Source organism: Cryptomeria japonica, chromosome 2 (assembly GCF_030272615.1).
Source record: "Cryptomeria japonica chromosome 2, Sugi_1.0, whole genome shotgun sequence".
Classification (NCBI taxonomy): domain Eukaryota; kingdom Viridiplantae; phylum Streptophyta; class Pinopsida; order Cupressales; family Cupressaceae; genus Cryptomeria; species Cryptomeria japonica.
The window spans coordinates 661,612,717-661,627,946 of NC_081406.1; positions in this window are offsets into that span (position 1 = coordinate 661,612,717).

Sequence of the window (15,230 nt, forward strand, 5' to 3'; positions counted from 1 at the left end):
TTAATGATGTTGCATGGATCCTACTACTTATAACTATCAACATCAAAATTATAAAATTTTAAAATTTCATGTACCATATTGAATGCTTTTCTCTCAAATGTGAACCCTCCACATGAAAAAGGTAATGGAGGAAATGTGCTCTTCTTTTGCTAACCAACAAAGTAGAGTTCATCTGTACTCTCCTGTCGTACATATTTCAATGCAAAAACCCTCTTTGTCACATGTATTGGAAGTTTGTAGGGTTCTACTCTTGATCCATAAAACCTTAACACAGTATATTCTTCCTATTGGTTAATATATTTGGCCCCAGTAATGATGTGTATTTGACTTTATAACCCTTTCTAAGGATCAAATCAGTAACCAACAGTTGGGTAAACGTGAAACAGTTTCCCTCTGAATTAAGGTACAACTCCCTTTTTATGATAGTCAATGAATGATTTAAACAGAAAATAAACTTGCAAGCATACTTTTTACTAGAAAGTAATAAAGGCAAACTACCATTCATACATAGACATGTTATGAATGTGATCTTTCATAAAATCGATCTCAATAAATAAAGCACACATACTCTGTCTAACTTCTGATAAAATTAATTAAAATGAGCTTATAAACCAACCGACTCCACTCGGATATATGATGAATTTCCAAAGCAATGAATAAGTATCACATTGAAAGATAAATTCACATAGAAATTTATTTTCATCAACTCAAACACACAAATTTAAGCTTACGATAATCATCCATTCATTCTATTCACATATAAAAAGTCTTTCTCAAAACATCATATATAAAAATATAACTACTAAGTCTATAAGCTCCAAAAACTCTCAAACCTTTTCAAAATCATTTTAAAACATATATATAGCCAACATAGGCTAACTGTCTTTTTGAAACACAAAGTTATTTAACTCTGCCCTAAAGTGAGATTCATCTTTTTGCATAGCTAAAACTAATTTAGACTATATCCAAGGAAACTAAACAAGAAACTGGAATCAGATGGCACGATCAAGGTTGTTTCTTTGTCGTGGAACCTACTGGTTGGTTCTGGCCTGCGATAGCGACACGTTGACTCTTCCATTCTAGATGAGCTGCGAAGAAACTCTGGATGATGGTATAATTGGGAAGCCCGATATAGATAATTCATTATTTCCATACTTATCCTAACCCGTGCCACCTTTTTCACATGATTTTCCAACTGATTGATGCAGAGGGTTAATATGGATTCTATTTTTGCTACTCTGGAGAAGTCCTCTATTGTTAAAGTTTTCGCTTCTTTCATATAATCAATCTTTTCTTTGAAAGATTGGATTATGATATTGGTAGCCTCTACGGTTTTACCACCATCCTTCAAGCATTTGATATCGATACATTTCAAATCATTTTGAATTGATAGAGTAATTTCTGTCAATTCCTTCAGCAACTTAACTGAATCTTCATGTCCTCATCTCACAATTGAGTTTCTCCATTCTATGCTCTTTTTACATACATATAGTATGTTATCATACAAGTCAGGTACAACCTTTTCTACTAAAACTTGATCATGCCATATTTTTGAACTTTGCTCATCTGAGCAACCACTTCCATCGATTTAGTTTCTTCCTTCTTCCAAGAAGCCCTTTTTGTTTCCAACTCTTTGATCACCACTGCAGTGTGCTCATTGAATTTACTTAAATCACTGATATACCATGTAGATGCCTGAATTACCCCTTCCAACCAATCGAAAAATACCTCAGTTACCATTCCACTTCTTTGAATTTGATCTAGCATCTTTTGATTGATAGGGGTTTCAGGATCAAAGGCCGTAGGCAACTGAGATAGGGGTTGAGGACTGGGATTATGAATGGCCTCAATGTATTCAACCATCAACCTTAATATTCACTTCAACTCCTTCTTATCTTTCTCATCTTTCCAGGTCCTAGTGATTATCTTTTTGGTAGAGGCCTCTAGATGGTGCACATCCACAACTCTTGAAGCAGTTCCAAGGTTAACCTTTTCAATAGTGAAATATTTGACTATGGGGTCTTCTACTTCCTTATCCATTAATGGATGAGCCACCTCTGCAAACCAATTCCCTATGTCTGGGTCAAAGTCCACCCTTGAAGTAGTTTTCATCTTCTTGGATTTGGGGGTTTTACCTAAACATTTTCTTACCATGTCCTCCATAGGTAGAGATATTGGTACAACATTCCTCTTCTTATTGATAGTGCTGAGAGAGGCCTCCAACCATTGGGGGGTACTGGATACATCAATTTCCACTAGAGGAGTCTAGGTAGGCATCATGTTCATGAGCACCACCATAGTGATTGTAGGATCCGACACCTCTTCTGGTTGTTTCTTTGTGGCAATGTTCTTTGCAACAGATACTTCCTGGTTTTGATCATCGATTGTATCTTCAACCTCTTGAATGGTATCTAAGTCAATAATTGCCTTCTTGTCCGGGATCCTTTTGCTTTTACTCTTACTCTTGGATCGAGTAGTTCAGACAGGTACTTGGTTCACTGAAGGTTTCTTTGACCTCTTGATACTTGTACCCTCAATTTTGACCTTAGTGGCACCTGCATCACAACATCAAATGGGTTCATTAGATTGAATAAGAGAGGCCTATGAAGGAGGATTAGAAGTTGTGTTTGTGGACGTCTCTGAATCATGGATCATTCCTCTTCCAAACCTCTGATCCCTTAACCATTTTTTTGTTCTTCTTATCACAGGGAAGGTTCTGATCTGAATTTGATCTTCTTCATCTTTGTCTTGATCAATATTTGGAATAGGACACCCTTGTACCTTGTCACCATATTGTGGGTCTAACACATCCTTTCCTTCATCTATGATCCCATAAATATTCATTTCCAAATTGAGAGTGATAATTTAGTTCACAGTGATCTTGGACCACATCCTTCTTCTAACTTCAAATTCATCACGGCAATCTTCCCAAAAATCCTCCAACTGAGGGACATGAAAAAACTTTTCCTTAAGGTTCAAATGATCTTGTGCATAACATTTATTGTCAAATTTAGGGCGAGTTGCATAGTATTGCAAATTGAGCTTTTTAAGCTCTATTTCTAAGTTCAGAGCATCAGAGACTGATTTACAAATATAATATCCCAGTTCAACGGGGAAGGAAATACTTGACTTTTGCTTTGCTATCAATTTCTTGTCAATATGAGCCAGTTACTTGAAAAGTTCAATCAACACAAAGAGGTCTAGGGTGTACTGTCACAAACATAATGGTTTACCTTCAAAACCACCCACTCTAATATACGTGAATATTGGAAACAAAATAAAATAGCTACCATAAATACTAACCAGCTGCATGGCTTCATCTGACATCCTTCTGTTAACATTCCCTTGCAGTTCATGGACCAATCTACTTGTAAAAACATCATTCACCCTTTTGAAATTCTCATGACATCTCTACATCTGGAAATGAGGGTGATACTCATAGATTTTCACTCCTTCAACTAGTAGTTCATGGTATAATCCTTGCCATTGTCTTGTACATGCTAAGCAGTAGAAAAGATAAGAGGACATATATAAATTTTTATTCATGAGATAATTACTCATACCTTCATGTAATCTTTCAACAATAATTTATTCCTAGTCAAAGCACTGCTCTCCCTCCAAAAGCATCTAGATGAAAAAATACATCCAATCTTCCGAGAAAAAGGCTTGTTGGTTACCCTTCACTCCATTTAATAAAATCACAATGTCCCTAATGTACTTGATAAGGTATTCCTTGGTCAATGACTTGGGTAGCCTTGAACCACCCTTTTGTATTTTAAAAAGCTAATTTTTGGCAATCACACTCTTATATTGGGCCTTCTTTTCAGAAAAGAAACTGTAAGACATGGTTATGGTCCAGTCTGCATAAGGCTCCTTTGGAGAAATTTTCATCACAACCATTATGGTTTCCCTGTTGATGTTCAACAGTATGCCTCCATCTGAAGACCTAATACATCTATGCTCCAGGTCATACTTATTCATGCATTCAAAAAACAATTTCGGGCATTGTACGACCGTGGGAAAAACAACAACCTCTATAAGCCCACTATCAACTAATTTCTCCATCATAGGAGAACCTGCAGGATTTCCAACTCTTTCTAAAAAGTCATCTAGACTAGCATGAGCCAGGGAAGTATCTCCAAATTTAGGCGAGGAACATATGAGACCAGAGGTCGGTCCTAAGCTTGGACATATAGGCCTCATGGCAGTGAACAAAACATATACAAAATGAAACAATGTACCCAGCTAAAAAAATGTAGGAAATTCAACAAAGAAATAACAGTGATGATAAGAAGTTTCAGGACTCACCTTTCATGCAAATTGAATCCCTGCTAGCTCTGAAGAAAATAATTCATACCTCCATCACTGTATTCCTTTCTTACCAATTTTAGCTTTATAGTGACAAAATGACTCATCCAAAGTCTATTAAAAGGCTAAAAAATCCGACCACTTAATTGCCATTATTCAAACTTGAAATTCACTCGTGTTGGGTTTATGTCAAAAATACATAATTCTGACACCTGCATTGATTACAAGTCACTCCACACAAAGCCTTTACTGTGTAATTATTACCTTTAATTTATGGAAACTTTTTTTAAAAAATATTGAATTTCTGCGATGCCCAGAATATTCTTCTTTTCCATAATCATTCCCCTCCATTCATTACCCACCTTTATATTTTCTTGCACCATGAACTTTGAACTTTTGAACCAAAATGAAAGGTTCAAAGGTTTGAATTCGCTTACAGCTGAGGTTACTTTTACACAGTTCAAACTTATTTTAATAAGGACTCGAAACATACACACACACAGGTAAAATTTGAACCACTGAACTATTGAACTTACAAACAAGTTCAATCAGAAGGTTCAAAGAGAACGCTTCAGTATACAAAGGCTAAAACAAGAGGTTTTATAACAAAACAACAATGACTTAATTAAATCTTGATGAGGATAGAATTAATGTACTCTATTTTTGCTTGGAAAGAGGATTATAGGGAAAATTTAACACATGCAAAAATAGGGGTAACACTTCCATGAGGAACCAGTCAACCAATTGTATTTCAAGTCCTAGTTGAATGCAATCTCTACAAGACTCAAACAATCTAGGCATTGAAGTGTTTGTAATTGCATGATACATTAGAGCCAAAAATAAGTCTACAAAATGGTTGTAGTTCCTTCTCTTATCATGCATCCTTATCTTAGTGGTCCATTCATATATTGGACATACTATTCTCGCCTCATCATCCTTATACACCTGAATTTGAAGCTTGTTGGTCTCAAAGGTTCCACAATATTTCACTAGAAGAAGATGGCACAAGTAGGTTGTAAACCTAAATTCCTTAGAGGAACCTCTTTTAATCATTACAAATTGTTTGTGCATGGATTGAACAACGTGCTCAACAAATTTATAGATCTAACAGGTTGATTAACACAATGGATATTAAATACAATTTTAAGGACGCTTGCACCCAATTCCCTATTATTTTCCAATCTGAGGCGAAATGTTAGCATGACAATAGTATATTGAACCCATGGCACAAAAAATATCCTTTATAAAGAGGCTTAAGATTTTGATGCAATTGGATACCATCCATTGTTATAGCTTTGAGATAATTATTTTCCCCCCCTTCATTGATTGCTTCATAATCACAGGCAAGCTTTTCTAGGTCAATGTGGATGTTTGATTTTCCAAATCTTCTACTCCAAACCCTAAGTTGAACAAAATTTTAAATTCTTCCTTAGCAATGGATAAAATTTCCTTTTGGATATTTTTATTAACAATCACTTTTCTATTTTCATCATAATTTTGGGCGTAGGCCATGACAATTTTCGGGCAAGGGAAATCCTTAGGTAACATCATGCATCCCAATCTAACATCCCACATTGCAGTTTTATTTATGTTTTATCTTAATATTTTATTATACATAATATTTTGTGTCCTGGCCCTTGTGAGTGTGGCCTTGTTCTCACATGAAAATCTAACAACTGTGGTTCACCTACCATGGATCACATGATCATAAATATCGTGGTATTCATTAGTGAAGCCTGGGTTTTAACCAGTTGGTCATAGTCTATTTTTTGTATCTCTTTGCCTTTCCCCATCGTTGGTAGTTTGGTACGATAGTGATGGTAGACAAGCTTGAAAATGTAAATCTTCAATGCCTAGTCTCCTAATTTCACAATCTAAATTGCAAGATTGAAAAAATAAAAAATGTGAGATGTAGGAGTTCTGTATTTCTCTCGAGAGCTTACCCAAAATTTGAATTTGAAGTAATGAATAAATTGACTGGTGCGGATAGACTTTGTTGCATCTCTAAATCTGGATTCTGAATCTCCTTGGTTAACTGGTTACTCCAAAGTCCAATCTCCCTTAATTTCAAGAGCTTTCTCAAAGGGAAAATCCAAGAATAAATTTGATTCTTTATCTTTCTATCTTTTTTAAAAAGCTTTCATTCTTGATAGTGCTCACATGTGTCTCTATTTCAGAGACTTTTAATAGAATCTTGTGTCCTTCAGAACTTCGGCCCGAAATAGAGCTTATGTTGTTGATCTACGATCATCCAACGGTCATTAAATTGATTATAATTAATTAAGTATAGACTTATAGTTAATTAAGTATACAATTTAGTATAATTAATTAGACAATGTTCACATGTGTCTCTATTGTACAAACTTCTTGTAGAAATTTGTGTCCTTCATAAATTCAGCCTAAAATAGAGCATATGTCGTTGATCTGCAATCATCCAATGATCATGAAATCAATTATAGTTAATTGAGTATACAATAAATAGTTTAGTATATTAATTAGACAGTGGGCCCGCACACATGGCACATGGGCCCCACTGATATCTGACTCTTCTTAAGTAGACCTATAAGCTTCTGCATGCTGGAGGTCAAAGGAAACATTGGAAAGGGTGGGACAAATCTATCCACCTCGTAAGCCATAGTATTGGGTGGCCGCCTCTTGTTTATTTGATGACCCAAATCATTGCATGCCAATTGCACAATTAATCAAAGCTACTCATCAGAACTAACTTCACAACTCTGCCTGCACAAATGGCACATGGGCCTTACCAACAGTGATGACATACACTTGGACCACTAAATGAATGACATATGGAAAGCACGTAACATGGTGAGGACATGGGTCCAACATTATCATCTCCTAAGTGTGATAATGTGTGGTTGTCTTCTGTAAGATCAATGGCTAGGATCTTTGCGTGATTGCACAGTTAGCTGGAAGTGCTCAATGAAGCTAACTCCGTAGTTCCAAAGGTTTCTTTAAATGGTGATAAATAAAAATAATAAAGACATCCATACGGACCAATAAGATTCTTCGTGTTGGAGGTCAAAGAACATATCAGAAAGGATGGGCCCAATCTATCCACCTTGTAAGCCATAGTATTGAGCAACCACCTCGTGTTTATTTGACAACCCAAATCATTGCGTAGTTGTGCGATTAATCAAAGTTGCTCACCAAGACTAACTCTGCAACTCTGCCCACACACATGGCACATGTGCCCTACCAATAATAGCAACATACACTTTGACCACTAAATGAATGACATGTGGAAAGCCACGTAACATGGTGGTAACATGGAAAGGACGTGGGTCCAACATGCTTGCCTCCTAAGTGTGATAATGTACAACTGTATTTTATAAGATCAATGGCCAAGATCTTGGCGCAATTGTGCAGTTAGCCGAAAAGTGCTCAATGAAGCTAACTCCACAGTGCTGAAGGTTTTTTATAAATGGTGGGAAAAAAATAATAATAAAGACATCCACTCACTTGTTTCTCATTTGCCACCACCTGACAAAGAATTAGCTGTTGGGACCACAATGTTTGTATATTTAATTTAATGGCTAGTTCCCGCCATTTAACGAATATTCGTTCTTGCAGTAAATACATCCAATTTCCCGTTGCAATCCACAAATTTTTATTATATTACCTTCATTCAAGGTTTGTTTTCATGTTTACCATGCTCTGAAAAGCTCTGTATGTTTTTTTCAATCTGAATTTACCATTGTAAGGGTTTGTGCTATAGTTGCATTTGTTACATTAATCATTGCTTTCTTTGTGTGTCTTTCAATTTCATGAGCCTAACTGGTCATCTAGAGTTACAAAGAGTATAATTTTAAGTTTTATTTTGAAATCCTTGCTATTACCTATATTTATTTACATAAACCCTAACTTTGGTAATGTTTGAGTCTTCTACCTTGGGCAAGAGGAATTTCTCAAAGGAGATAATGTCACAAGTTCCTGGATCCATAGAAACACAAAAGAGGTCTAAGCTAGGAGCTAGGCCTAATGAGTTCATAATTGATCATTTTGTTGGATGCGGGGATGCTCTAATCCAACCACAACATTTGATGAGTCTTAGCTATTCTTTATTTGCATTTGTCTTATGATACTTAAGACCTTCATACTCAAGACTTTTATATAATATGTTATACTTTAACTGCCTATTTGAGCCTAGGGACTAGTCATGTTATCCTTAGTATGAGACCTTTTGTTGTGATGAAACAATAAGCTTTATGAATGCAAATTTAAGTATTAATATTATCTTTGGGTTATGGTCAATATGTTGCAATGAATGATCATGAATGTGAATAAATGTCCTTGTACTAACCCTGGTGATGCAGCCGCGCAAGAAGACTTTTATTATGAAACATGGCTTGATTATTAGTAGCATGAAAATCATGGATAGGTCTGGACAACGAGGCAGGAAAGGGTCAAAGATTGTTACAACTTGGACACCAGCTATCCATGGATGTTAAAGAGCCTACAAGACCAGTCATGAGCTATTGACGTCTTTTATTAATAACCATGCTTGATGTTAGAGAAAATCTTGGAAAGATTGTACAAGTGTTCAAGGACGGAACAAAATCTTGTTTTTCTTAGCCTTCTTAGACTTTATATTTTAAATAAATCCTCCACCTAGATACTATGAGTGGATCGGCTATTGTGGAAAACTGTTATAGGATGAATATTATAAATCCTTCTCAAGTTTCCTAATTTAGTTAGTTGCTATTATAATATCAATCTATGTTATTGTTGGATTATTGGGGAGATTGTTGGATTTGGTTGTTCATTGTTGTTGCTAGGATATGTTGTTGTCATTGATGTCAACATATTCCCGTGGTCTATTCCGGTGAGTTTGGGAAGAGTTTTTGATCCAGTTTTGTACTTTGGTTTTGTTGATCACTGTTTTGCAAAATCTGGTATTTCCTCCAGTATATTCTAGTGTGATCAGATCTTGTGTTGAGACATTGGATTATTTTTTGGGATGATCTTGTGTATCTTCATTTAAGATGGTTCGTGATTTGGTGCTCCACAAATTATCTTTCCTCATGACAGTTGCTGATTGGTTGTGTTCTTGAACTTTGAGACGTTGACTGATGAAGATTTGAAAAGAGGTGTTGGTGCAACTGTTCCAGATGATTATAACATGCTTGTTGGTGTTTCCTAGTTGTGTCCTATTTTTTTTGGTAATCCACATTAATCCTTGTGCAAGTTTTTGACGATTTCTATTAACTGATGATGATTTTTGCATTATGCGGTATTTCTGGTGGTGTAGCGTGTTGCGGTTGATCTGGGCAGGATTTCCAATGTAAGTAATCATTTGGGAATTTAAATTAGGTCCATGCTATGTAATGTAAATCATAATATTGGTTTGATGGTCGATCTTTGTATCATGCAATGTAATCTTTTGTAATTGTGAGTTGAGGGTTGAGGGTTTAGCCGACCTTGTTATCAAGGTTGATGATTTGTAAATATAGGTGAGATGCTTATGTAATTTTGGTGTCAGTATTATGTCTGCATTATTAGAGAGAGGTGTTTGTGCGATCAAGAGAGTTATCATTCAGTGAAGTGTTGGGGTGAGATCAGTGTTTTAGAGCAGACAACCATGCTTAATCAGAACTATCATCAGGCATTTGTAGATGCTATCATTGCAATTCATTTCTTCCGGATTGTAGTTCGAATCATATTGTAAGTCAATGAGACTTCCATGAGGGTTGTATCCTTTTGAGCATATATCTTCTAAGTAGTGAGCTCTAGGCAGTGTGCCTAAATGCATGTGCATTCCCCATTGTAATATTTTCACATAGTACTACAGAGTATCATCTTACTTTGGGTAGGTTCCCACCATGGTTTTTCTTTCAACTAGGTTTTCCATGTCAAAATCTTGGTGTTGTGTGTTGTGATATTAATTTTCTTATCTGTTATTGTTGCAGTCTATCAGTTCATGTTTTGAAGTTTAATTTGTTGTGATCCAGTGAAGACTAATTCACCCCCCCCTCTCAGTCTTCCTTCTTGATTGCTTCTAACAATTGGTATCAGAGCTAGATCCTCTAGTAGAAGGTTAATCGCTTGAGGAGATTCGGGATGGCAGCTCAGGGTATTCTTTTCAAGAAGGATAATCTGAGGTTTGATGGAAGCAACTATACTGTGTGGAAGAGACGGATGGAGGTGCATTTGAAATGTCTTGGAGAAGATTATTGGAAGATTACTAAGAATGCTTATGATGTTCCTTGGAATGGACCATCCACTCCTGATGAGGTTAAGGAACATGGATATAACATCAGAGCGAATGAAGCATTTCTTAGTACCCTGACTAATTCTGAAATGACAAATGTTATGGAACTTTAGACCACACATGAGATCTGGGAGAAGCTTGAGATCCTGTATGAAGGTGATAGTCAAGTGAAAGTTGCTAAGTTGCAGAGTTTAAAAGGAAAGTATGAGACATTGAAGATAGGAGATGATGATATCATACATTCATACATGGATAAGGTGAATGAGATTGTCCTTGGTATCAGATCTGCTAGTTGAAAGGTTGAAGAAGATGAGATTGTTGCTAAGGTGGTGAGATCTTTTCCTCTTGCTTACAAACATAAGGTTGTCGCTATTGATGAGATCCAGAGCATAACTATAGTAACAAGAGATGTGTTGGTTGGAAAACTTGTTGTATTTGAGTTGAGTGAATTTGGAGAATTGCATGGAAAGTCTAAGACAACATTCAAAGCATTAACATTGGTATCCAAGAAGCAGAAATATGATCCCGATGAGTGCAGGATATCTAGATATGAAAGAGAAAGAAGAGAGATAGTAGAGAAATAAATAGAGCTTGATGAGCTTGAAGCACTAATTGCCCAAAGATTGCCTAAAGGTGTCGGTAAGTATGATGGTAAGCTGCCCTTGAAATGTTTTTCTTGTAATAAGATAGGACATTTTGCTTCTAGATGCCTGGACAAAATGGCTAAGTATGACAGACATGATAAGTTTGATAAGCATGATAGGAATGATAGATATGAGAAGCATGAAAAGTATGATAAGCCTTATAAGTTTAATCGTAATTTTAGGAACCAAAAGAACTATTATTATGTTGTAGATGAAGGTGTTGTAGATGATGAATCAAAAGGAGATGAAGTTATGTTTATTGCCATTAAATAGGATATACATGTGCCTATTAATTCCACTATTTGTTCCGTTGAGGTGAAAGCTTTGGCTGCAAAGGTAGAAGAAAAGGGTGAATGGGTGATTGACAACAGTTGTTCACATCATATGATCGGTGACAAAAGCAAATTTATAAGCATGGAAAGGTATGATGGTGTAATAGTTAGATTTGGAGATGACAAAGCTTGTGTAATATGTGGGAGACGTTTTATTTCTTTTGATGGTGAGTACAACACTAATGATGTTTTGTATGTTGAAGGTTTCAAGCATAATAGTTTGAGTGTTGGACAGATGGTTGATAAGGGTTATGATCTACAATTCAAAGATGGTAAATGCAAGATCTTGAATGCCTTTGATATAGAGATTGCATCTGGAACTAAGCCTGAAGGTAACATTTTTCATTTGAATGCTAGTGAGAAAAGTTGTTTGATTGCTAAGATAGATGAGAGTTGGTTGTGGCATAGAAGAATGTGTCATGTAAACTTTGAATCATTTATCAAGATACGTTCTACACAAGCTGTTAGGGATCTGCCTAAGATTGTTGAACCTATTAATCCGATATGTAAGGAATGTCATTTGGGTAAGCAAACAAAAATTTCTTTCAAGAGAAAATGGTATGCATCTGATGGATTGCTGGATCTTGTACATACTGACCTGTGTGGACCTACAAATGTTAGAAGTGTGCAGGGTGATATATACTTTATGCTTCTAATTGCTGATTATTCCAAAATGATGTGGGTTATCATTTTGAAGGAAAAATATGAAGCATTTGACAAATTCAAGATATTCAAAGCTAAAGTTGAAACTGAGTCTGGATTGAAGCTGAAGTGTCTGAGATCTGATAGAGGTGGAGAAATCATTTCGGTGAGTTGAATTCTTTCTGTGAGATGCATGGAATCATAAGACAACTATCTGTTCCTAGGATCCCACAATAGAATGGGATTGTTGAAAGGAAGAATCGTATTGTTTTAGATGCTACAAGAGCTATGTTGATTGAAGGAAATGTTCTGAAGGTCTACTAGAGAGAAGCTATTAGCACTGCAGTCTCAATAGAGTTCATATCAAAGGTGATACTAATAAGACCTCTTATGAGCTTTGGTTTGGTCATGTTCCTACTGTGAAATATTTCAAAGTTTTTGGTAGCAAATGTTATATCAAGAGAGATGAGGATATTGGAATGTTTGATGGTAGAAGTGATGAAGGTATCTTTTTTGGGATATTCTACAAATATCAAAGCCTAGCGGTGCTACAATAAGAGACTGAGAAAGATGGTTGAGAGTGCAAATGTTAAGGTGGATGAAAACATTGGGAAGGAAACTAGAGCTTATGACGATGGTCAACATGTTGTTTTAGATCCTATTTAGCTTGAAGAGCCTAAGCAAAATGATCCGGTAGAGACTGTTAATCCAGATGTTGTTGTTGTTGGTGATGATGTTGATAGTTTTGATACTTAATATAAGTACAGATCCAATAGCCAACAAGATGAGAGGGGGGGTGAATCATACAAACTTAATCATCCCCAAAAACATCAGATTCAACCTCAATAACATATATATCAGTCATATAACCAAAAACTATCAAACATGCAAACTCAAAAGCATATGAACAATATAAACCTCATAACACCAGATTTAACGTGGAAACCCAAATAGGGAAAAACCACTGTGGGATTTCGGACCCACTAAGAAATATACTCTTCTAGAGTATGCTCGGTTAAAAGCAAATCCTGTTCAAGGTTACAAACACATTGCTAGATGTGACCTAGTTAAGGGATTTCCCTCAGATCTGTTAGGATCTTCACTTTGTTAGAAGTGACCTTGTCAAAGGATTTCAAACACTCAATCAGAATGTCACCTTGTTAGAGGATTTACATATAAGATTGTTAAGTCCAATCGGTTGAGAGATTTCCTGTCACTTTCACAAAATAATAGTAATACAATCTATCTGCAACTTCACATCTAAAATGCTAAAGCAGATTCCTATTTGTTCAATACAATCTAGACATAGAACTAATCTTGTCTATCTGTTGGGCATCAATGCTCTGTTATTCTAACAAGTCTTCAAGCTTCTGTGCTTGGTAATCACTATGTAGCATCCCTGTGCATACACTTGCCCGCATACATTTTTTATCAACAGTTTCCTATTTATAAACAATCTTCTAACCGCTTAATCTCCTTGATCACATTTCCCATGATCAATCATAGCCATCAGATCTTCAATCTTGTCCAGGTTCATTGTATCTTTCAATCTGAAAATGTTTTACCCTGCCTTGGAACTTGCACATTCACCTTGGAACTTGTGTTAGGGTAATGTGGTTCAATCTAAGTTATAGATCTTCTTGCCAACTTTCCATTGCCTTAGATTTGTTTAACAAACTTCTTTTATGACTTGCCAATCATTGATCCGCTCCAGCTCATCAGCTTCTTTCATTAAATATCACATGTAAACATTTAATGCATTCTATTATAGCTCAGTTACAACTCGGTGAATACTAAACTTCACTTGGTAGACATTCTATCTTCATTAACCGACTGCGATAACCTTAGGGTTTACCGACTAGGTTCCTTAGGGTTTACTGACTAGGTTCTTTGCTTGATAACATAGTATAGTATTAACCTTTACATTTTACAACATATGTATGATGTTAAAACAATCTAAAACATCAAGATCTCATCATTGTCTGACTCGGTAGAGTTGCCCATTGAATAACTTATCCCCTTATTCATCATATTCTTTCCTGTGTCTTTACCGTCTTCTTTATAATCTTCATATCATATTTCTTAAGATATGGCAACATCATACTGAATTAGAAAATCAATTGCTTGACATCAATGACAAAATAATAATATCAAGACAGTAAAACATCTTTAATCAGTTATGTCCATAATCATCAACAACCTTCTCAATATCCTTATAATATAATATTGCCAACAAATGTGTAGGAACCTAAGGATCAGAACAATCAGAAGACTCCGAGGTATTTTAGACTAAATCATTTTGAGAATCAGATTATTGGTGATAAGATTAAAGGTGTGATGACTAGAAGAAGGTTAGTTGCAGAAGAAGTATATTTGATTTCTAAAGTTAAACCTAAAGATGTTGCTGAATCTTGTAAAGATGATAACTGGATAAGAGCCATGGAAGAAGAGTTAGATCAGGTTGAAAAGAACAACACTTGGAAACTTGTGCCTAGACCTAAGGATAAAAATGTTATTGGTACTAAATGGGTTTTTAGGAACAAATTGAATGAAACCGGTGAAGTAGTTAGAAATAAAGCTAGATTGGTCTGAAAGGGATATTCATAGCAAGAAGGGATTGATTATGAATAAATTTTTTCTTTGATTTCCAAAATTGAAGCTAGTAGATTGTTGATTGCTTATAAAGATTTTAAGGTATATCAAATGGATGTTAAATCTGCATTTTTGAATGGTGATCTAGAAGAAGAAGTTTACATTGAACAACATGATGGATTTTCATTGTCAAATGATGGAGACATGGTATGTAAGTTGAAGAAAGCACTTTATGGGTTGAAACAAGCTCCTAGAGCCTGATATGCTAGGTTAGACAAATACTTGTTAAAATTGGGATTTATCAAATGTGTTGTTGAAAGTAATCTGCACTTTAAGATTGAAAATGATAACATTTTGATTGTTGAAGTCTTTGTTGATGACATTATCTTTGGTGGTGATGATGATATGAGTATGAAGTTTGCTGGTGATATGCAAAATTAATTTGAGATGTCTATGATTGGTGAGATGAAATTTTTCTTAGGT